A 23,654-nucleotide genomic window follows, 5' to 3' on the forward strand; every position below is an offset into this window, starting at 1 on the left:
GCTACAGCGGTCCGATCTGGAACATTTTTTCAGACATTATAGATTTTTCTTAGAAAATAATTTTTGCTAAATTTCGGGAAGATATCTTGTAAAATAAAAAAGCTTTCCATACAAGAACTTGATTTTGATCGTTCAGTTTGTATGGCAGCTATATGCTATAGTGTTCCGATCTGGAAAAATTTTTCAGATATCACAGCTTTGTTTTAGAAAATATTCCATCCATAATTTGGTGAAGATATCTTGTAAAATAAAAAAGCTTTCCATAAAAGAACTTGATTTTGATCGTTCAGTTTGTATGGCAGCTATATGCTATAGTATTCCGATCTGGAAAAATTTTTCAGATATCACAGCTTTGTTTTAGAAAATATTCCATCCAAAATTTCGTGAAGATATCTTGTCAAATAAAAAAGTTTTCCATACAAGAACTTGATTGTTATCGTTCAGTTTGTATGACAACTATATGCTATAGTGGTCCGATCTGGAATATTTTTTCAGATATCATAGATTTATCTTAGAAAATAATATTTGCTAAATTTCAGAAAGATATCTTGCAAAATAAAAAAGTTTTTCATACAAGAACTTGATTTTAATCGTTCTGTTTGTACGAAAGCTAGACGCTGTAGTAGTTCGATCTTGAAATTTTTTCAGATATTATAGATTTATCTTAGAAAATAATATTTGCTAAATTTCGTGAAGATATCTTGTCAAATAAAAAAGTTTAAATTTTAGAGCGATATCCCAAAAATCGAGGGACTAGTTCCGGCACATGTACACAGACAGACGGACAGACAGACATGGCTGAAAAAACCCAGCTCGTCACGCTGATCATTTATATACATACATACATACATATGCATATCTCTTATAAAGTCCCCGACCTTTCCTTGTGGATGTTATAAACTTCGTGGAAAACTAAATGTACTTTGCTCATTCTATAAAAAGTAGAGAAAACGATAAGAAAGAAGACTTTGTTGTTTAGTGATCTAAATTTAATCTCCAATTCCCTAACCTTTATCTAGGTGCAATTCAAATACGCGATTCCGCCGATACTACCTGGCTCCTTTCATTTAGAGAACGTCGAGATTTGACACCTGTCATCTCAACAACTTTTCCGTCAGCAGGTACCAAATACAGACGTTAATAGATCGGAAACACCGTCACTCCAGTGAATTTCAAAAATTCTATAAGATCGGTAACTTTCTCTACTACAACCTTAAAAGTAGAAAGTGAGTACTCGACTAGTGTTCGTGGAATCTGACGAAACACGATTAATTCAGTATGATTAAGGCGAGGTGGTTTGAAAGTATTGGAAAACTATCCAATCAACCTCTTTGTTCTTTGAAATTTTGTGTGTAGGAAATAAGTGGAGTTTTATCTGCATTAATATTCAAAACGGAGTCATGTCAAGCTGTCATGTTATTTTTGTTCAGTATTGCCTGAATAACGTTGACAAATCGTCCAACTTTATGAAAATTCACATTGTGTAAAGAATGTGTTTCGCGCGCTCCGCTCTACTTATTGTCAACATAATCGGCCTACTTAGCGAACTATTCGCAACACCATCACCCATCTTTGGACCCAGCATTCATTATTAGATAATATTCGACCGAATAGACCACGACCTGCACGCAGTGAAAAAAATATAGCAGCCGTAGATGAGAGATTCGGAGATCGTGGAGAGTCGATTCGGCGCCATTCGCAGCAACTCGGACTGACGTAGGGAACGACTTGGCGCAATTTACGTCGAGATATTAAAAACGTACGAAATACAGCTTGGACAAAAAGGGAAGCCACTCGACCATTCCAAGCGATATCGCTTCGCTCTCTAGGCTCTTCAAAAGTTCAAAGAAGATCCGACTTCTTCGAGTTAAATCGATGAGGTTCATTTCTGTCTCAAACCTCGAAATGGATCACCCTTTATATATGTTTGTATATATTTCATCTGATTGTAGAGTTCATCTATGAACCTGATATGCGTACATATGGGATTTAAGGCTTCGATAATTAGATCTCATTATGTTTTTATTGAAATTTATTACTCCATTGCCTTCCAAATATGTTTTAAGCTCTCTCACGAATTAGAACTTAAAAGTCATTAGTATATTTTGAACAGGAAGCTCGCAATGATAAGAAAACGAGAAAGTGTTTCCCTAAGAACTTCAATTCTGCTTGCTTGTTTCATAGAAGAACAAAACAATAAAACCGCCACCGGAAGCACACCTCTGAGATATCACAGCTACTAACAGCTAAAGCACATATGAACATACATACTTACATATTACGTTGGTAATGTCTATAAATATGAATGTAAATATACATATGTATACATATGTATGTAAAGCACATTAGAATTCCGCCAAAAAATCGCACATTTTTCAAAAAACGACAATTACGCATAAAATTTAATATACATATGTATACATATCTACATATCTACATGTGGGTATAACATAACAGTGTAGTCATATATTAAAGTGGCTTAAGTTGACTTAAGGGGTTATATTCACTTGTCAATTTACAAAAAAAAAGATTGTGTAGCGAACGTACAAATAGTTGGGAATATTTTCCGAAAGTTTGAAGAAGATCCTGCAATTCGTTTCGGAGATATGAATAGACATGTACTCGTAAGAGTTTTTTAACTTACTGTAATCGGCTCCCAAAACTTTAAATACGTTTTTCTCTAAACTATGTAGTAATGGTCGAAGGAATACGATTTTTGATAGTAACTTACATTTTTTATAACACACTGAATGGGGGATGGGGCCATTTAGCCAGGAAACACAATTTTATTTAGCCCTTCGATCATTAAATGTTATTCTATAGTTATAACATATTTTTTTATTTTTTTTTTTTGATTTTGGATTTGCGATCATTTTAAGCTGAAATTCTTCCTTATCGCTAAACACCTATTTTCGGAGATTCTCCCGAAGATCGCCTACGAGGGAAATGCATCGCTGATTATTAAGTTAACATTAAATTCTGTAGATGTATTTTTCCCGCTGAAAATGCAGGACTTTAAAAAGTAAAATTTCGAGATATTTTAAAATATTATTAAATCAGTCCTGAAATTTCGGGATTGAAACAAGAAAATTTTCCATGCAATTTTTTAATGTCGTGTGAAAATCAATACCGCAAATCCAGATTTGGAAATCCCTGTTTTTCGGATTCGCTGCTTAAGGTACAAGTAAACAGTACAAGAAACGAAAAATTTCAACACGAACAGATTTCGAAATTTCGGAATATTAAAAAAGGAGATTTTTAAGATATTTTAAAGTATTGTCAAGTGAAAAATTACAAAAAATTAGTCCCATGATTCGGGATCGGAAATCACGTTTATCGGGATTCATAATTACAGTACTGGACATCTCAAAAAAATGTTAGCAGTGCAAAAAACGCAAAATTTCATATCATGGGAACTAATCCCTAAATTTCGGGATTAAAAAAAGAAAATTTCTTGATATTTTAAAATATTGCCACAATATTTGACTATCATGTGAAACATTAGTCCCGTTATTCTTGATTGGAAATCCCGTTTTTTCGGGACTCATAATCCCGGTACTTGACATCTCCAAACATTTTTAGCAGTGCAAAAAATGCAAAATTCCAAATCGTTTACCTAACCAAAACTATGCTTTAGTAATAGCACCAAACTTACACCCACTCCGAACGTGTTTCTTTTTTGTTGTTGATCTGCGCACTTGAACCGCATGACAATTTTCAAGGTGTTATGTCTTTACAAAGCAATTCACGACGGCATTTTCCGGCACGTTGCGTGAGTACTTATTTCTCTTTTCCACTCTCTTTCTATGTTACGCATTAATGCTCATTATGCCCTTTAATTTTTGTTCTCTGCATAAGTGTGCTATTGATTAGTGCGAGTATCGAAAATGATTGCGTTTGCGGATGAAATTGAATTTAATTTGTATTAGAAAAAATATTTTTTTTTCTTTTTTTTATTATAATTGTTTGATGATTTGGCCAAGAATTTAGATTTATTAAAGGGTGATCCATTTCGAGGTTCCCTACTTTTTTTTAAAGAAAAACCACAGGAACTTCAAATTTATTGCGGAATGTTTTTTATCATTCGAAAGAAAATTATTTGGCATTTATTTTTATTATCTCTTTCAAATGTTGGCCGCGGCTACGTCTCAGATGGTCCATTCGTTGAGTCCCATATTCGATGATTCGTTCGAACATTTTGACTGGTAACTGGTGAATGACACGCGTGACGTTTTCTTCCAAGGCCAAAATCGAAACGGGATTGTCTGCATAGACTTTAGACTTAACATATCCCCACAGGAAAAAGTCTAACGTTGTGATATCGCACGATGTTGGTGGCCAATCGACCGGCCCAAAACGTGAAATTAACTGCTCACTAAAGTGTTCTCTCAATAAATCCATTGATTGATTCATCGGCATCGTTCTTGAAGAAATATGAACCGATGTTTCCACCGGCCCACAAACCACACCAAACCGTTAATTTTTCTTGATGACATTGCAGCTTTTGAATCTCATCTGATTGCGCTTCGTCCCAAATGCGGAAACTTTGCTTGTTTATATATTTATAGAGCTGGAAATGGGTCTCATTTCGCTGAACAAAATTTAGCTCGGAAACGTCGGATATTTTTGGAATTTTTCAAGAACCCAAAGAGCAAAGCGATGTCGCCAAGTGATGTCACTTGGGAAGGTCGAGCGGTTTCAGTTTTACACAAGCTGTATTTTGTACGCTTTCAATTTAAGATCTCGACGTAAAATGCGCCAAGTCGTGCCATACGTCAATCCGACTTGCGCGCGATGCATTAAGGGTTAAGACAAAGCAACGTTAGCAGCAATTACTAAGACCAAGTCCGAAAAAAGATGAGAGAGCTGCAGGCCAGTCACAAAATCCTATTGGGATAATGGGTCTCTTGATGGCGCACAAATCATCACTGTAGAACCCCTATGTATTTAAAGTTGGCTGAAACCAGATGTAGGGAAACTTCTCACCTTATTGGTTACGCATATGTGAGGTTTTACTAGAAGGTACTTGTGATGCACGAAGAGTCACTCAACAAATTCATTTTTTTCTACGAAATATTGTACCTAACGCAACTACTTATCCTTTTGACTGACTCCATTGAAACTATTGACCACTTGTCTCCAAACATTACACCGGTGAACAAAAACTAAATTTTTGGGTAGTATGCCATTTATCCCACAATAAATATGACCCCTTATGTATTGACCGAAACGTCTAATTTCCCAAGCACTTGTAATCGTTTCTAATAATTCATTGTCATTAACGACCGCTGCCGAAACGTGTTGTTCCCCAATTTTACCCCTTCCATCTATCTTCCCCGCACGAGATCGCCTCTACGTACCTCGTTTGCGTTTGATCTTTTCACGCTCTCTATTAGTGGGAGAAATTCGTGCTTTTCTCTTTTTCGAAAGTGTATTTCCTATTTGCTCTTCTAAATTTTACCTTTCCCTAGCTGTATCTTGGCCTTCAAGGCACTTCATTCATTTCATCTTATCTGTGTCACTACATCGCATTTGCGCTTTGCAGCGCGCGCTCTCGCTCTCTCTCTCTTCGCTCACTCTTTTTAGCCGACTCTTTTAGGGGACACATCAGCAGTGTCACCTATTTAATTGCTTGTGTATTTGTACATATGTATTCGCGATTATATGTACATTGTTGCTAATTTTTGTTCTACGAATATGGTTAGTAAATCTTAACGTAACGCTTTTGTTGTTGTTGCGGCTTTTCTATTTTTTCTTGCGCCCACTTTTGCTCTCCACGCCAGCCACATGTAGACATGTATAAGTTTAATTCCGTATTGGCATTTGTTTATGTATTTGTACAGTGGCGCTAAAAATAATAGCATGTGATGCAGCTTAATGAGATTCACGTCAGCAGGAACAATAAAAAAATAGAAAATATGAATAAGTGCTATACTCCTTGATTTCAAATGGATGCCTCCAAGACGTTAGAAATAAAATTATAAAAAAAAAAATCATCATTGTCAACAGTCCTGAAACTCGAACCCCTTCTTGCAAAGTGCTTGAATTGAGATCAGACAAGTAAGAAAGCTTCGTCAACAGATTAAATGGTCGCAAAACACTTTTCACCTTTAACATCTCTATCCGGATGGGAAACCATATAACATTTATTTTTCCTCAACGTAGAAGAATTTGGGTTTTGCGCTGGGTTTGGGACCTACTCCAATTAAGAAGAAGAAGAAAAAGAATTTTTTGATCTCGAAAGGAAATCAAGTGCAACCTACTTAACTGTAGGCTTAATATTTACGATTAATTCCCATGCTACTTGATATTGTCTAGGCTGCATCATTTACAGGCCGAGTTATCTTTAACGAACTTTTGATGATTTTACTAAGGTTTGGTTGTATTTAATAAAATTCCCTTACCCAGTTACGAACAGTTTTTAAGTATAACTCTAATCAAAGTGAAATATTTGTCTAAAACGGTCCAAGGTCATTACATTTTATATTAAAGCTCGATGCTTAAGCGAGCTTAATTGGTTTCCTTAGGGTCGTATTTTACGTTCTGAGGATTTTAACATTGTAGTGTTTACCTGAAGGACTTCTAATATAGTAGCGACTATCTTCATCACCCTAAAGAACACCGATTGTTGTTTCTTCACATAATATTACTCTGTATGCAAACCATATGGCTTTTCCCAATGCTTATACATGTTTTATATGCTTAGATGTTAAGGTTTGGAAGTTGTACACTTCAAATTTTGAGCTTCAAGCTATCGTCGGAACTTCAAATATACTGAAAAATTTGGGTTAGGCCAGATTGGATATATCTTGGTCACTAGTAACACACAACTGGCAAATAAACTGACATAAATGTAATAAAGTGGTATAAATAAAATAATGTGGTGTAAATAAAGCAAACTGGTGAAAATGAAATAAGGTGGTTTAAAATACAAAAAGTGGTATAAGAAAAGAAAGTGGTATAAACTAAATAAACTGGCATAAATAAAATAAAATTACTTAAATTAAATAAACTAAATAAATGACATAAAGTGGTGCGAATAAAATAATCTGGTATAAATAAAATAGGGTGGTATAAATCAAATAAATTGGTATAAATAAATAAAAATTTCATAAATTAAATAAACTGGCATACATTACATAAAGTAGTGTGAATAAAATAAACTGGTATAAATAAAATAAAGTGGTATGAATCAAATAAATTATCACAAAAAAATAATAAGGCATAAGTGCATTAAATAAACTATAATAAGGTATTTTAATCAAATAAACGGATATAAATAAAATGATTTTTTAAGAAGGAACTGGTTTAAATAATTTTTTTTTATAAATCTAGTAAATTGTTTTGACAAAAAAGTGCTTTAAATGAAACTTTTTTAAACTGGTATAAATTAAATAAATTGTTTTGATAAAAAAATTGGTTTAAATCAAATGTATTTATTTATAAAAAAAAATTGGTATAAGTCAATTAAATTGTTTTGATAAGAAAAAGTGGTATAAAATACTTTACGTGGCATAAACTTTTATCTAACCAACGAGGGCAGCGGAAACAACATACAACTGGTATAAATTAAACTAACTGGTACAAACTAAATAATGTGGCATAAATCTAATAACAAAAAATATAATATCAGCCAGTTATACCACTTCAATGAGATATCTATATAATATATTTCAATGAATTCAGCTGCTTAACGTTTTTATTAGTCCCAAATAAATTTGTTTTCAAAAAACTGGTATAAATCAAATAAATCGCTTTGATAAAAAACTGGTATAAAATACTTTATATGGCACAAAGTTTTAACTAACCAACGAGAGTAGCCGAACTAACAAACAACTGGTATAAACTAAATTAACTGGTATAAGCTTAATAAAGTGGCATTAATCTAGTAACAAAATATAATATAAACCAGTTATACCAATTGAGGAATCTATGTATATAATATATTTTATCAAATTCAGTTGCTTGACTTTGTTATTAATCCCATGTACATATGTATTTTTTTGACAAGAAAATCAAGCTTATTGTACATACTGCTATTTTTTCACCAACACTGTTTACCTTCGTCGCGCCTGCTCATGTATGTATGCATCGGTGTGTATGTGCCGAGTATGTCATTCTTACCCATTCTTCGCGTTCCTACAATTTGTTGTTTGCCAGCTGACTTACTACTTTTGCTGAGCTTGTAGAGCATGTCAGGGATTCGCAACGTTTGGCGAGCGGCGGCAGCGAACACAGTTTGTATATGCGGACACATTTCGGCACACGGACTGCTTTCGTATAGAAAACGTCTTCGTTCGCACATCAGTTGTTCGTCACATGTTCGACGTGAATGAATATCAACCCGTACATGTCGTCTGATACGTAACGAGTCAAAAGAAGAATAGAAAACTGTATATTCCAAATTAGCTAATCAAAGAAACGAAATATTTTTTGTATAATTCCTGTCTTTTTCGTGTGTTTAGTGCAGGCGCAATTCCACTGTGCCACTTAAGCGTTCTCTTTCGTGCTTTTACGCTGCATACATTCTGCATAAAACCGCAATTCTCGAAAAGTCAATGAAAATTGCAAATTGGTGCAAATTTAAGTGCTGGTGAAAAGTGTTAATGCGTAAGGGCAGCGCTCAAATCCACTGGGCGAAGTGAAAGGTGCATACATTGTTTATATGCTACATACAAACACGCTTACATATATGTATGTGTAAATGTGTGTTTGTGATTCCTAAGCTGTGTCTGTGCTGTGTTTCATGAGTGAATTGGAAAATTCGTAAAGAAAAATTATTCGCAACAAATCTGTTCAGTGCGTATGAAGAATAATATTTCCGACCACGTTGTGTTGAATTTGTCATAGAAAGAAGCAAAAATAACAATAACAAAAAACGTGCGCGTGCTACAACAATAACAGCTGGCAAAAAAAAATCGACGAAAGCTACCAACAAACGCTCGAAGTTCAGTTCGGGCGCGCAAAACATAACAACAGTAATTCGTGTCGCTGGCGAAGTAAACAGTGTGCTTGAGTGCGTGTTGTTGCAGCAGCGAGTTAACCTTCAAGGAAAAAGTATGTGCAATTCGTTTGCTTATAATTACATTTTTTTAGGATTTAATTTATGCAAAAAGTCAACGCAATATTGCCACCAATAATTCACTTTAGTGTTACAACAAGTCGTTTGTATAAATTTGCCGATTTGCCTTTGCCACCTTCTTATCGCCTCGCTTTTTGCACACGTTTTTGCTCTACCGTTGCTTATCAACGCACACTCTTGTTTCTTTTGTTTTCCAAATTTATCAATTAGTGTACGCATTTCGCTTCTTTTGCAGTTTCTTGTTGATTTAGCAAGCTAAGTAGCGTTTACTAGAATCCACGCTCGTATTTTAGTGATGTCTGGAAAATTCTGGAATTTGCACTTTACATTAGACGCCAGAAGACAGGGCGTAAATACCACCTTGTATGTGCAGATTATTACATTAAATTACATTTGGTGGGGACGTTGATTTGGAGTAAAAATTTTGAGGTTAGTGTGTGGCATATTCGAAAAGCCAGAAAAGAAGAAAAGTATTCGTGATCTAGAGCATTAGAAACTAGAAAAAAAACATTAAATTTGGTGCACAAAGCTATAACACCCTACACATATGACAGGTTACTTACCGATCCATACATGGTTAGAAATAAGAGCCCTTGGCCCGTTAATATCCGGGTCAATTGCGGTATCGTAGAACCGGCTTCTTCTTCTTTTCCTTGGTAGTGTTTTTTACGTGACGGGTCCCAAACCCATCGTACAACCCTGTAGAGGTGATGTTTCTCACTTTAGCTCGCCTTCAAACGCATGTTTTTTGGCTATCCAGGAGATACTTGGTCAAAGACCGGAAGTCGTGAGCTGCTTAATCCATATGTAAAAGAATCGTTTCGGGTCACTCCCAAGTTAATGGCAATCAGAGAACTTTCCTCACTTGCGTGAACTTCTACACTTGGCTCCATCCTCCAAAGTCTGAAAGTATTCGACGCAGTACACGCCGGGGGAAGCAGAGGAAGAGGACCTCCTACTGTAGCAGGTTAAACTCCTACTTATTCGAAATAGACCTTGCCGTACAAAAATTATGTCCTGCATATAATGTGAATCCGCATGACACTAATCATCTCTTTGCATGCCCTATGAAACCAACTCACTAAAAACCTCTCCCCTTGTAGGCCGAACGCGTCGAACCCGCTCGTTTCCTGGGAATACTGTTAAGTGATTTCAATGACAGCTCTCCCGAACAGGGTTGATAATCGGTATAACAACAAAAACCACCCCTCACAGATGCATTCATTATAAGAGCGCTACAAAAGTTTTTTTTTTAATATAAGAAATATTACTGTGAATTTTTTTCCCCAATATAATAATGAAATTTTTTATTCCTGTGAAAGTACATTCGATACCAATATGTATGGAACTCATTTTCTTTTGCATGCCCACCACGGGCACGCTTGCAGCAGTCCAGACGCTGAACCAAATTTTCGACGGTTTTCATGCATAAATCGGCTGATACTGCTGCAATTTCGATATTCGTTCCATATTCATACGAAGTTTATCAATCGCCGCTGGGTTGTTGGCATATAGACTTGACGTAGCCTCATAGCAATTAGTTTAACGACATCAAATCGCACGACCGATGTGGCCAATTCACTGGGCCATTTCATGAGATAACATGTTCATTAAACTTGGTTTTCAATAAATCGATTGTGACATTCGCTGTGTGGCTTATGGCGCCGTCCTTTTGGAATTGCTGCCTGACTAATAACGCATATTTTGCTTGTTGACGAAGGCATTCAGCCAGAAATGAGCCTCGTCGCTGAAGATGATTTTTCGATGAAAATCCGGATCATTTTCAAGTTGTTGCTCAGCCCAATTCACGAACATACGAAGATTCCGGTGGTCAAGCGGCTTCAGTTCCTGTGTCAATTTGATCTTGTAAGGATGTAGGCCAAGAGCTTTTCGCAAAATTCTTAGCTCGTCCCGTTGATCATTTATTTGTATATTTTTTTTATAAAGTCCCCGACCTTTCCTTCTGGGTATTACAAATTTCGTGGCAAACTTTATATGTATAACCTGTTCAGAGTATAAAAATATTACGTCAGTTTAATACTACTTTTATTGTTTTATTATTTTTTTTTTTGTAGTAAGTTTGATAGAAAAATCTTTTATTTCGTGTCGTCATGAATGGCCTTGTTTACAGTAACGAGGAAAGTTTGACAGTTTTACTAGGCTGTCACTTCCAATTCTCTGACATTGCCTATCGCAATCTCTGATCTGATAAGTTTTTGTTGCAATTAAATTTTTCTTTTATTTTGCTACATTTTAGAAATATTTTAATCTTAGCAAAAGTATCGGGTGATTTTTTAAGAGCTTGATAACTTTTTTTAAAAAAAAAACGCATAAAATTTGCAAAATCTCATCGGTTCTTTATTTGAAACGTTAGATTGGTTCATGACATTTACTTTTTGAAGATAATTTCGTTTAAATGTTGACTCATGTGGTTTCAACAAGAATGGCGCTACATGCCACACAGCTCGCGATTCTATGGCCATTTTGAGGGAAAACTTCGGAGAACAATTCATCTCAAGAAATGGACCCGTAAGTTGGCCACCAAGATCATGCGATTTAACGCCTTTAGACTATTTTTTGTGGAGCTACGTCAAGTCTAAAGTCTACAGAAATAAGCCAGCAACTATTCCAGCTTTGGAAGACAACATTTCCGAAGAAATTCGGGCTATTCCGGCCGAAATGCTCGAAAAAGTTGCCCAAAATTGGACTTTCCGAATGGACCACCCAAGACGCAGCCGCGGTCAACATTTAAATGAAATTATCTTCAAAAAGTAAATGTCATGAACCAATCTAACGTTTCAAATAAAAAAGAACCGATGAGATTTTGCAAATTTTATGCGTTTTTTTATTTATCAACTCTTAAAAAATCACCCGATATTAGAGAGACGCTGGTACACATCCTCTAGATCATGATCTCTTGTCCGGCCTTATTTAGAGCTCGGCTTATACCATGTTCAGACCGACACTTAATCACATGTTTACAGCTGTTGAGTGGTTTATCCCACTAATCTTATAAATTTATCAAGATTTCGCCATACAAAAATGACAGTTCGAAATCACTTCATCGGAGTGATTTGAAACTGATCCACGCTAAATCTTTCTGTGCGACTCTGATTTTGCGCCATCTACTTGTCAGCATTGGAAATCTATTACATTATCACAGCTGATTTAGAAACTACAAAGGGAAAAAATGTAAACAATCAAATTTTTTTAAAGCAATGAATCTAATTTCACCCGAAAATCGACTTAACAAATGAAAAAATGCGTCCATTATTTCCATTAAATGGAAAATATATAAAAGAAGACGGCTTTTATTTCAAAATACCATATGAAAGTGTTTTTTTTTTTATTTAATAAATATTAAGCGATGTGAATTCTTGAATGACAAAAACAGCTGTTTTTTCATCTTTCCAACGGCAGTGAGAACGGGCTAATTAGTGAATGTAATTAAATGTAGTCTAATCCCTTTAAATTTTCGCCCTGAACATGGTATTAGATATCTAAGAGCTTCGCAGTTCTAGGGACGACGTAAACTTCAGCTCGTACTAATAATGAACCTTCATCTGGCATTGCAAAAGACCTGTATGTTTATGTGTGGTGTAACAGCCAGCCAGTGTAACCCAACCAAAAAAAATTTGAAAAACGCTTCCAGGCAAAAAACTGGTACAAGGTTTTGAAGTCCTGTTTTGATAAAGCCAATCCAAAAAATGTTGCAAAGATCGGTACAAGGAATAGTGCGAAAGTGCCAAGTTTGGAGAATATCTTGGGTGTGGTAGCACATCGCATTCAAGTTGCAAAAGCATTTGGCATGTCATTAAACTTGTATGAGGTTTCGCATTAGCCTGGTGGAACACAACACTTTTTTATATTGATCAATTCTGGCCGCTTCTCTTTGAGTGCATCACTGAATTTGCCCAGCTGGTCACAATACACTTCAGTGACTATCGGCCTTTTTTAGTGACTATCGGCCTTCGAAGTAGCTTGAGCTACTTCATCCTTTTAGACCATGATCTCTTGTGCTTTACATTTTTTGAAAACTATCCATGTTTCGTCGTGGATAATTTTTTTCACGTTTGTTAAACAAATTACAGTCGTTAATGTGACAAAGCAAACTTTGTTTTATAAGAACATGAGGAACCAATATCATTTCATAAGCTTCGAAATTAATCCAAGACGTTGCATGTGCTTGTGTAGGAGCAAGTTAGACAAATTTAATCTTCCATTAACCTCTTGAGTTCGACGATTTGTTTCGATTAACGTGTAAGCTTGAAAAGTCTTTTCGGAACTTAGTGCATACTGAAGATCGAAATTGCCGCAACGAAACCAAGTTTGACATTAGCATTCGGTCAACACATCGCATAATTTTCTTCGATAAAGCAGTTGAGTGGGAAGTTGGCTGCTAAAAAATTCTATAAGATAAGCTGTTGTCATCAAACGAAATTACTTCGTGTACGACCCAAAATTTATCCACCGAATAGCCTTTTTGTCACATAGTTAGGCTATATACCACCATGGTATATGGTATATATTTGGTACCTACAGTGGCGAGCAAAATTGAGTGCATGTTTACGACGCAGAATTTCGTCACCCTTAAAATCATAATCACAAGCAAATTCAAAAATATTTTTTGTATTACTTTTATTATTTAATTCTTAATAAATTCAAAGCAAAAGCAATGATGATAGAGATGAATTCGAAGAGACTTAAAGTAAAAACGAAAAATAACCGCATAAACTCAACTTTGCGCGTTGCACTTTTCCACCTATTTTCGCTTTCTTACTTCTTTTCTCTTTATATCATTAAGGCGCATTTAGTCAAACTTTCTTTCTAAAATAGTTTTCGATGTCATTTTACAATTAAGACGTCTTTTTTCTTGCCAAAACCATCCTCAAAAGAGCATAATTTTCTCCATTGCTTTTAAATACTTTTTCAATGAATTGCAAATTTGTCTCGTCTAATTTTCATATTTATAAAAAATTAGTGGTATGAATACCTCTTCAGTTCTTTTTGCGTTTTGAAAGTAAAAATAATTAAATAAGTATTACAATGTGCCGCAAGCCTTTTTTACGCATCGGTTAAGCTGGTCTTTGATATTTGGTGTAGGTTATCATTATAGTCAAAAATGTCTTAGACATTCCCTTATTCCAAATTCGACCACTTTATCCCCTCGACTTTCTAATTATTTTTCTCTTTTCTTACAATTCGTTTATGTCGCTAGCGAAGTATCTCAATTGCCGATTACCGATTTTACTTAACCCTAAAATCGTTCTTTCATAAAGTTGGTTGTAAAAGTTGTAACCTAAATAAATATGTATAAGGATTGGAAATAAAATGGGAGTTTACTTAATCATCAAAAAATATCGGTAAAGGCTTGAACAGGTCGTTCATGTTACGTACTACTTTTCTTTTACATTTAAAGAATTGATCATTGACTTATTGGTAACTTCCGTTGTAATGACGGTCTCAAGCTATTTTTTTCTGTTTGAATAAATCTACATATATGTATATAGACTGTACTACAAAACGAATGTGTTGGATTAATTTTTTGTACTTAATTTTAACAAGTATTATAGGCGATTGTCTTCTAAATAATAGAAAAGGAAAACTGGCCATGTTCGGGTGCAACCGAATATAAGGTTTGTTGGAAAAACCGAAATCATTAACTGTAGTATATAGGAGTTGAGGTAGTACTGACCCGATTTCATCTATTAACTATTATGATGCCACCTACTAAAATAATGTTCCCTGGGTTTCATTAAGGTACCACACATATGTAAAATCACCAATCATATGGAGAAAGTCAGCCGGATGTTCGAGAATCCTGATATTAGTTATGTATATGTATGAGATTCTCTCTGAATTTCAATTGAATATCCCATATTGAACGATATTTTCAGTCAAAAGGTCAACTATAGATAATGGGGTCAGAATATTAGGCACCTAGGAGCTTGAGTAGTTCCGTTTGGATTTGGGCAATTTTTGGTCATAAGGATACTTTAAAGGAATTATTAGTGCAAAGTTTTATCCCGTTATATCAGTTGCTGCCTGATATGTGTACTGGAAAGTGAAAGAATGGTTGTAGTCTGATTTCGCTCATTTTCGCACTGTGACATAGGAATACTAAATTTAGTCGAAATCGGTTCGAGCGAGTCCCGAAATATGTGATTTCACCAAAAAGTTGGCGGTGCACGTCCATCGTTCAATTTTCACACAGGCTCCCATAAAGCCCTCCAGGCGTATTTAGTTACTGCTTTCTTGCTTTTTTAGATTTTAACAATACCGTTATATGGGGTATATGCGGGGTTATCTTCCGATTATATTAATTTTCACACTCTTTGTGGTTGTTGCAGCTTAAGTAGTTTAAGAGATATGTACATTAAACTTATTAGAAGGCGGAGCCCAGTCCACTTTTTCAAAATTTTTTGCTCACAGATGCTACCTGATACTGCGACCCTCTGTGCCAAATAAGTGCTTGGTGTTGGAACTTTATAGATTTTCAGTTTATGGCGTTTTGTGGGCGTGGCAGTGGTCCGATACGCCCATCCACGAACTCGTAATTTTTTTTATACTAAGGAACCAACATACCAAGTTTCATCAACATATAGTATCTCAATTTTTACTCAAGTAACAGCTTACACGGACGGACAGACGGACAGTCATCAGGATTTCAACTCGTCTCCTCATCCTGATCATTTATATATGTATGTACAGTACTTCAGTACTGTATGTATGTATAACCCTAAATCTATCTCGATTAGTTTTAGGTGATACGTACAACCTTTAGGTGATCAAAAGCATTATACTCTGTGGCAACATGTTCAAGAGTATAAAAATACTACTGTCCTCACAATATGAATTTTATATCGATCTTTCATCTATCAACACATGCGAAAATCGGATATCAAATTCAATAAATTATATGATACAGTTTTCTAATTATGTCACTAGGTGTCACTCAACGTAGAGTGCAGGGCATGATTTAGAAAATACTAAATTGTCAAAGCTTTCTTCCACTTTTCCTCGAAGAAACAATGGTTCTTGAAGTTTCAGAAAAACTGTGATCGGTTGAATCTACATACATACATACATATGTACATACTTACGTCCATCCCCAACCTATTTTGTTGAAATACATATGTAGTAGTCTCTCGAGCTGAGGTTAAGTTTAAGTTAATAAAGCTATTTCAACGAAAAATGGGCGTGTTCGTGGTTTTTGGTATAGTGCAAAATATTACATATGTATGTACATACATACAGGCGTACATACCGCCTAGTCCACGCTGCCTTCACCTGACATTGCAATTTTGTTTGTGCTTTCCTTATGAGCCAACGAACAGCCTCTAAAGTAAACCAATTTTGCGACGCATTTTTTTATTAAAAACAAAAAAAGAAAAGCAAAAAAGCAAGAAAAACAGAAATAGGTGTGATAAGTGTTGCCAAATAATCTTGTTGGTAGTTGCTGGGCTGATAAAGAGAGCAAACAAAATGCGTACTTAAAATGCGCTGATGAGCGCGTACACTAAAAAATTTAAATGCCATACATATCTACTTGTATATACATATGTTTATGTATATATGTATGTACATTAGGGTGATTCAAAAAAAAAAAAATTTTGTTTTTTCAATTGGTACTCGCAAAAATAATTTTTTTTCATTGAGTTATAAAATTAATAAGAAATAAAGAATTTTTCCAAAAATAGTCAAATTTCAACCTGTAATATCTTTTAAACGGTTGGGCATTCAATTTCCTACAAAACCTAATTAACAAGATATTTTTTCAAGTAGTTGGAAGCGAGATATAAATTTTTCTATCTGATAATAAGAAAAAATAGAAAACCGTTAGGCGGAGGACCTTCCCGTTACAATTAAAAACTCATATTTGGAGAGGCTTTCTTAGAGGTGTCTAGGAACCTATTTTTGCGAGTACCAATTGAAAAAAAAAAAAAAAATTTTTTTTGAATCACCCTAGGGTACATACTTATATACATATGTATGTACATATGGTATTTACAAATGCTTGTGCGTTTGTACACACCTAGCAATTCTATAAATCAATAAAATTCACCATTTTTTTTTTTACTTTTGCGCGCGACAATTACTAAAAAGACAATCCGCAATACTTATATCACAGCAACAACAACAATAAAGAATATTCAATATATTTCCTAGCTAAAGAAAATATGGAAAATTTTCAACGCAAACAAAAGGTTAGAACGAAATGTAAATAAATATTCAAAAAGTCGCGACTTTACTATCAGCCAAAGAAAAAACAATAACAAAAACAATAGAAAATCGAACTGTAAAAGTTCAATTAAAATGAATATGCAAGGAAAGCAAGCGTAGAAAAACTGTTTTTCATTTGCCTTTACAAATGGTTGATTATGACATACAAACATATGTACATATATGCAGTACATACTGACAGCTATATACATAAATATATTTTTGTAGTACAGATAGTATTATACAATTTAACTGCTGACACAACGTCTCCATTTAGTTCCTTCGCTTTTTCCGGCTTTTCCTTTCATTTATTGTCCACTTATGTATGTATTACGTGTGTGTATACTGTTGACTATTTCCACGCTTGCCTTTACACTAGTTTTCCTTAAGCTACTATTTTTTATTATTGGAATTTTTTTTTATTCAATAATTTTTATTTTTTTAATTTTGCCGCTTTTAGTTGTCCCGAACCCATGCATTCATTTGACGTTGCAGACCTTATGTCTCTGCTTTTGACATTTTTGCTTTACTTGCATTCGCGTGAAGAAACGTGTATACAGTGACTTACGAAAATGTTCATACAATACTTTTCTAGTAAACATTTATATGTATAACATTACAAGTATACATTTATCCACTATGAGAATTTAAAAAGTCTTCCGAGACTTCTTTTAGAATTTTTTTTCAGCATTCTTTGTCTTTGTAAAAATGAATATGAAACTGAAAACAAGTAAGAAAAGCCTAAGCAAAGGGTGTAACCGCTCATTTTATGCCAAGATCAAAGCCAAGGAAATGCCTTAAGCTGCACAAAGCCTTAAGGATAAGTTATGTCGTCATTTAAAATGTAAAACAACGTGGTATTATAGAAAGAATCGAAATTGAATTTTTTATTCCTTACGATTCGCTACGTCATATTACATATATGTAGGTAGCATACAATTTTCAGCTTCCCCTCTCAGATATAACCAATATATTGGTTAGTCGAAAAAGTCTTTTCGTATTTCTAATCAAACTTCAACTTATTTTTTTATATTTATACTAATAAATAAATAAACAAATAGGTACCATTTTGGTCGACTACTTTTTGCTATTTTTCCGCTACAGACACTATTCCATAGGTGTAAACCTTTCATCAGTGTAAATCAAAATTTCCGGTACGGAAGCGAGCGAGCAATTGTTGTGCTACACGAACTGATACAGCATCGTGTCCGTAAACTTCACAAATTTCATTGGTGGCTTGCGTGGCATTCTTCTCTTTTGTATACAAAAATTTCAAAGTATAGCGAATTTCTTCATTATTTTCACTCATTTTTGAACAGCTGTAACTTTTTTTTCAACTTCCTCGAATTTAATTTATTTTTGGTTAAATGAAGCTCACCTTTCTAACACAATATAATAAGACACCATGTGATTGTGCATACGACATTTATTGACAAAATACGAAAAGATTTTTTCGACTTGATTTGTTGCGCTTTTAGTAGTTTTTAATAGTGCCGTTATATGGAAGATGACGGCGTTATAATCCGATTTCATCTATTTTCATACGACCGGTAGAGATTCTTATAGGATTTGTCCTTAGTGAATTTCATTAATTATGTAGATTAAACCTATTACAAGACAGTGTCCTGCCCATTTTTTGAAAAATTGTATAATACTCAACACTTTCCAGGGTAAAATACAAGTCGTTTAATGATTTTACTAATGATAATTAATAACTTTGAGAAAATACTAGGCACATCTTCATAAGACTGTTCTTATACATATGTATGTACATATGTATGTTCAATTTATGTGACAAATAATGTCCGAAGTCACTATGGCTCACATATTTACTTACTATTTCCATACATATACACCTATACTGGAAATTCCTTCATGCTCTCTTTCGTTTCCATTTTCATACAGTTCAATTAAGATCCACTCTACGTGTCTACGTGGCGTCTGCTGGAGCAACACCAACTTACTCACGCATTGGTTAGTAAGGCCGATTACCCATCACAAGATACATAGACCGGTCAGTCTACCACATAAATACGTTTTCCTACAATGACATAACACGGTAGATGCGGCTCCTGTCAATAATAGAATGAGGAATGATTGGTGTTATTGAAGAAAAATAAACAATTTATAGTTGAGGCAGTTTCAGAAGCTAGTGTTGGGAAGAACATGTTTGCAGAGAACCTACTTTAGCTAAACTTGAAATTTCGCTTGTAAAATTTTTCAAACGTTACACTTATTCAGACCTTCAAACTGAAAGCTAATTTGGCAGTTGTTCAGTTGCAACCCTGCAATTAAAAAAAACTATGACAATGATGGCTATATAAAGAGTGATCCATTTCGAGGTTCCCTACTCTTTTAAAGAAAAGACACAGAAACACGAAAGGACATTCTTTGACATTTAGTATTTGAAGATTATCTCTTTCAAATGTTGGCCGCGGCTATGCCTCAGATGGTTCATCCGTTAAGTCCAATTTTCGATGACTCCTTCGGACATTTCGACTGGTAACTGACTAATGCAACGCATGACATTTTGCTCCAACGTGTTGAACAAAATTTTGGCTTGAAAACGTTGAATATTCTTGGAATTTTTTAATAGCCCATAGAACGAAGCGATGTCGTTTGGTAAGGTCGAACGGCTTCAGTTCTTGCTCAATCTGTATTTTATATGTTTTCAAGAAGATCTCGATGTAAAATACGCCAAGTCGTTCCATACACCAATCCGATTTGCTGCGAATGGAGCTGAATCGACTCTCCACGTGAATACTATTAGCTACGGCTGCTATTTTGGACGTGGTTTATTCGGTCTCAGTAGGCCGATTATGTTGACCACAAGTTGAGCGAAGCGCGCGAAAGACATTCTTTACAGAACGTGAATTTTCATAATAAAGTTGAACGATTTGTGAACTTTGTTCAGGCAAAAGTCTTTCCATGATGAAATGCCAAACAAAAAAGTACCACTACTTGGATCACTTATTATTTATCGGTGATCAAGTTTTTACTTGATAATTTCCGGGTCACAAAAATTACTTCCGTGTTTATTTCTGTCAAAACTGCAATTTTGATGATTAAGCTCAGTAATCAAGTCTTGAAATTTGTATTATATTTGCTTTGCTAGATGATGTGAAATATAATAATTAAATATACTAGATAAGCGGTTTTGCAGCCGATTTTTATTGTGTTGGTCCCGCTTGATCACATTACTCACGTATTTACTAAAACGGCTGATAATTCATATCAGTTGCTACTTATTTAGTTGACAGGCTACGAGCACACTAATCACACCACTGCTAATTATCAATAATTTATAATCAGATTAAGAAGTGCTGATAGTTAGTAAACAATATTTATATGTGGGCTGATACTGATCTTTGGTAGAATACCTAAAAATATATTATAGGGATCCGATCTGATAATTTTATTTGGATGTTAGGTAGGTTGTCTTTTGTTTGACGGGATTTGGCAACGCTAGTGTTGCAATTTGGCAGCAACGTTTATTTTTTTTCATTTCGACGTGGCTTAACTCAGCAACAGTGCTTTGATTAACTTATTTTAATTTCTGCTGATAAAGCTCCATCAAAGACGAGTGCTTATTGATGGGACATGGTGAAACCAATCGAGTTCTTATATAACTCTCTGACGAATTCCGTGAAAGTCGGGTATTCGCTGTTGCCAATAAACCATAAATTTTCGGCAGAACCTTTCTCTTGAACACTGCTAAGGCCGACTCATCATGATGTCTTGTCCATGCCTCTGCACCTTATAGCAGGACGGGAATGATGAGGGACTTGTAGAGTTTTGTCTTTGTTCGTCGAGCGACCAAAAATTTTGCACTCTTCCGTTTCTCACCAAGAAGGCGGTCATTTGACGGTACCGCCGATATCGGATCGGATTAAATTGTTCTATTGCTAGATATTTGTTGTGAATTAAGAAAATCACTGTGTGAATATCAATGCCTCATGGACGTAGCTCGAGCTTTGACTTAAGCATCAGCCGATGTCAGCTGATCTATCACACGTAGGTTGACGTTAGTCGACTTTTCAAAAAATCCATCTTCTCATAACCGCTCTCAATTGGTACGTCGGAGAGTCGGTACATTGATTAAATACCGTAGTTTGTCGTCGGGCGGTCCAGGTGCGAAGGAGAGGAGGATTGTTTTGTTGCGCGGAAAATTCCATCTTGCTCAAGCAATCAAAACTATTTTTTCAAGAAACTGATAATATTTTGTAATAAATACAACAACAAGTGTTCAAACGTTTACAATTTTACAACAATAAATATTCTGTTTACAGTTTTGTACTAATTATACATACATACATATATAAAATCGTATTCGTCCTTAATCTTATCTCCAAAGCATTCTCAGCTGTTTAATATTTTTAGACGTTTGCTTATTGTTTTGTAAGTTCATGTATACCAAACATATATGTACATATATAGCATTTTTATATGTAAACATATTTATGTAAGTACATGTGTACTTGTGTAGGTGTAAGCGCATTTGATTGCTGCGCTGCTGCATCTGGGTTAAACCTGTTTATATTAGCCGGCACATCATCATTGCCATCCAAATATGTACATTAGAGCGGGTCGATTTAGTGAGAGCCAAAAAATCGAAAAAATTTTCCGACGCGGAAAATGTTCTACGAATCATTCTAATAAACTTTGCCTAAGAGACTATGGGTCTAAAACCGGCTTCAAGCCAGCGTTATTTAAGGCAAAGTTCTTTAGGAACATAAAAATTTGTTCATCAGTCTTTGAGTTAACCGAATGAAATTTAGTACGTAAGTGCAGTTTGATCGATATGATCAATAGTATCATTTGTAGGAATCGGCCAGATCGGGCAACTATCTCCCTTACAACCGATTATTCATATTTTTTAAACCTATGTTAGGTAGGGAGACGAGTCATATTTTTTCAAGTAAGTAGTTGGAAACGAGTTTTGAATTTTTCTATGTAGTAGTAAGAAAAAAATACGCAACTATCCTTTTTTTCAGAGTACTAAGCGAAAAAAATATTAAATTTTTTTGACCCACCCTAGTGTATATTTAAACAATGTACAGAGAGCAAGCAAATTACCGCGTGAAAAATAATAGCATTTAAAGCAGAATTTCATTACCAATTTGCCGGCAACTACTCGTATTTGTGGCTTTATTGTTGTTGTTGTTTGTTGTTCTCCGTTAAAATGGCCATAAAATGTGTGAATTTTTTTTGTTGCTTTTCATGATTTCATATTTGGCAACAAACATACGTACATCGAACGTAGCGATGCCATTCATTTATGTTGTCCACATATTTTGAAAAATAATTTCCACCAGTTAAAAACCAAACAGTGCAATTTCCGTTTTGATTTAAATAATAAAGTACTTTTTCTGAAATATTTTTATTACTAAGTATGTAATGCGAATTCTCTAAATAAATTTAGACGTCAAGTTAATGCTTATTGTTGTGTTAATGCTGATTTCGAGATACACGAAAATTATCGATTGACTTTCGAAGTTATGGACTGCTAAGACGCAACTGCGGTCAACATTTAAGTCGCCAAAAAGCGACCAATCTGTTTCAAATAAAGACCGAGAGATTTTGCAAATTTTATTTTTTTTTTAAAAAAAAGTTATCAAGCTCTTAAAAAATCAAATAGTAACGAGTTTTGAAATTTTCTATGGATAATGATATCAAAATACGCAACTATCCAGCAGTTGAACTAAGCGAAAAAAAATATTATATTTTTTTGAGTTCTGCAGCTGTATATTTAAACAATGTAGAGAGCAAGAAAGATTACGCAAAAATAATAGTCATTTAAAGAAACCTGATTTGGTATCGAACGGCACGTTAGTTGTTGTTGTTTGTTGTTCTCGATCCTGAAAATCGGTGAATTTTTTCGATGATTTCATAACGTCAGTTTACACACATCGTATAAGTTTGTGTGGGATACCAAATTCAATAAACCGGCGTAAAATAATAAAGTACTTTTTTTAATCGGCTTTCAAAATTTAGCAAAATCGACAAATAAAGGTGGTGTGTTAATGTTCCTCTTTTCACGGCTCTTTTCCAATATTTGGCGCATGGTGAATATCTGGTCAATTGTTGATTTTCCAGGTCTAAAGCCACACTGATGTGGTCCAATCAGTTTGTTGACGGTTGGCTTTAATCTTTCACACAAAACACTCGATTGAACTTCATGCGTTGGCGCAGATTGTGGGGTCTCCCTTTTTGTGGATTGGACAGAGCACATTTAAATTCCAATCGTCGAGCTTGCTTTCGTCCGACCATATTCTACAAAGCATATGATGCATGATGCTTATCAGTTCTTTGCCGCTGTATTTGAATACCTCGGCCAGCAATCCATCGG

At 34.8% G+C, this 23,654-nt stretch overlaps 1 protein-coding gene across 1 annotated transcript in view; it reads left to right on the plus strand.

The window, feature by feature from the left end:
- The first annotated feature begins 8,315 nt into the window (after positions 1-8,315).
- Positions 8,316-23,654, plus strand: part of LOC126755681 (terminal nucleotidyltransferase 5C) — a 313,932-nt gene continuing 298,593 nt past the window's right edge. Inside the window, exon 1 of the mRNA XM_050468420.1 lies at positions 8,316-9,057. The gene's annotated coding sequence lies outside the window, so the exon portion shown is untranslated. The remainder of the gene's footprint in view (positions 9,058-23,654) is intronic.

The sequence above is a fragment of the Bactrocera neohumeralis genome, chromosome 4 (genome assembly GCF_024586455.1).
Source record: "Bactrocera neohumeralis isolate Rockhampton chromosome 4, APGP_CSIRO_Bneo_wtdbg2-racon-allhic-juicebox.fasta_v2, whole genome shotgun sequence".
NCBI lineage: Eukaryota > Metazoa > Arthropoda > Insecta > Diptera > Tephritidae > Bactrocera > Bactrocera neohumeralis.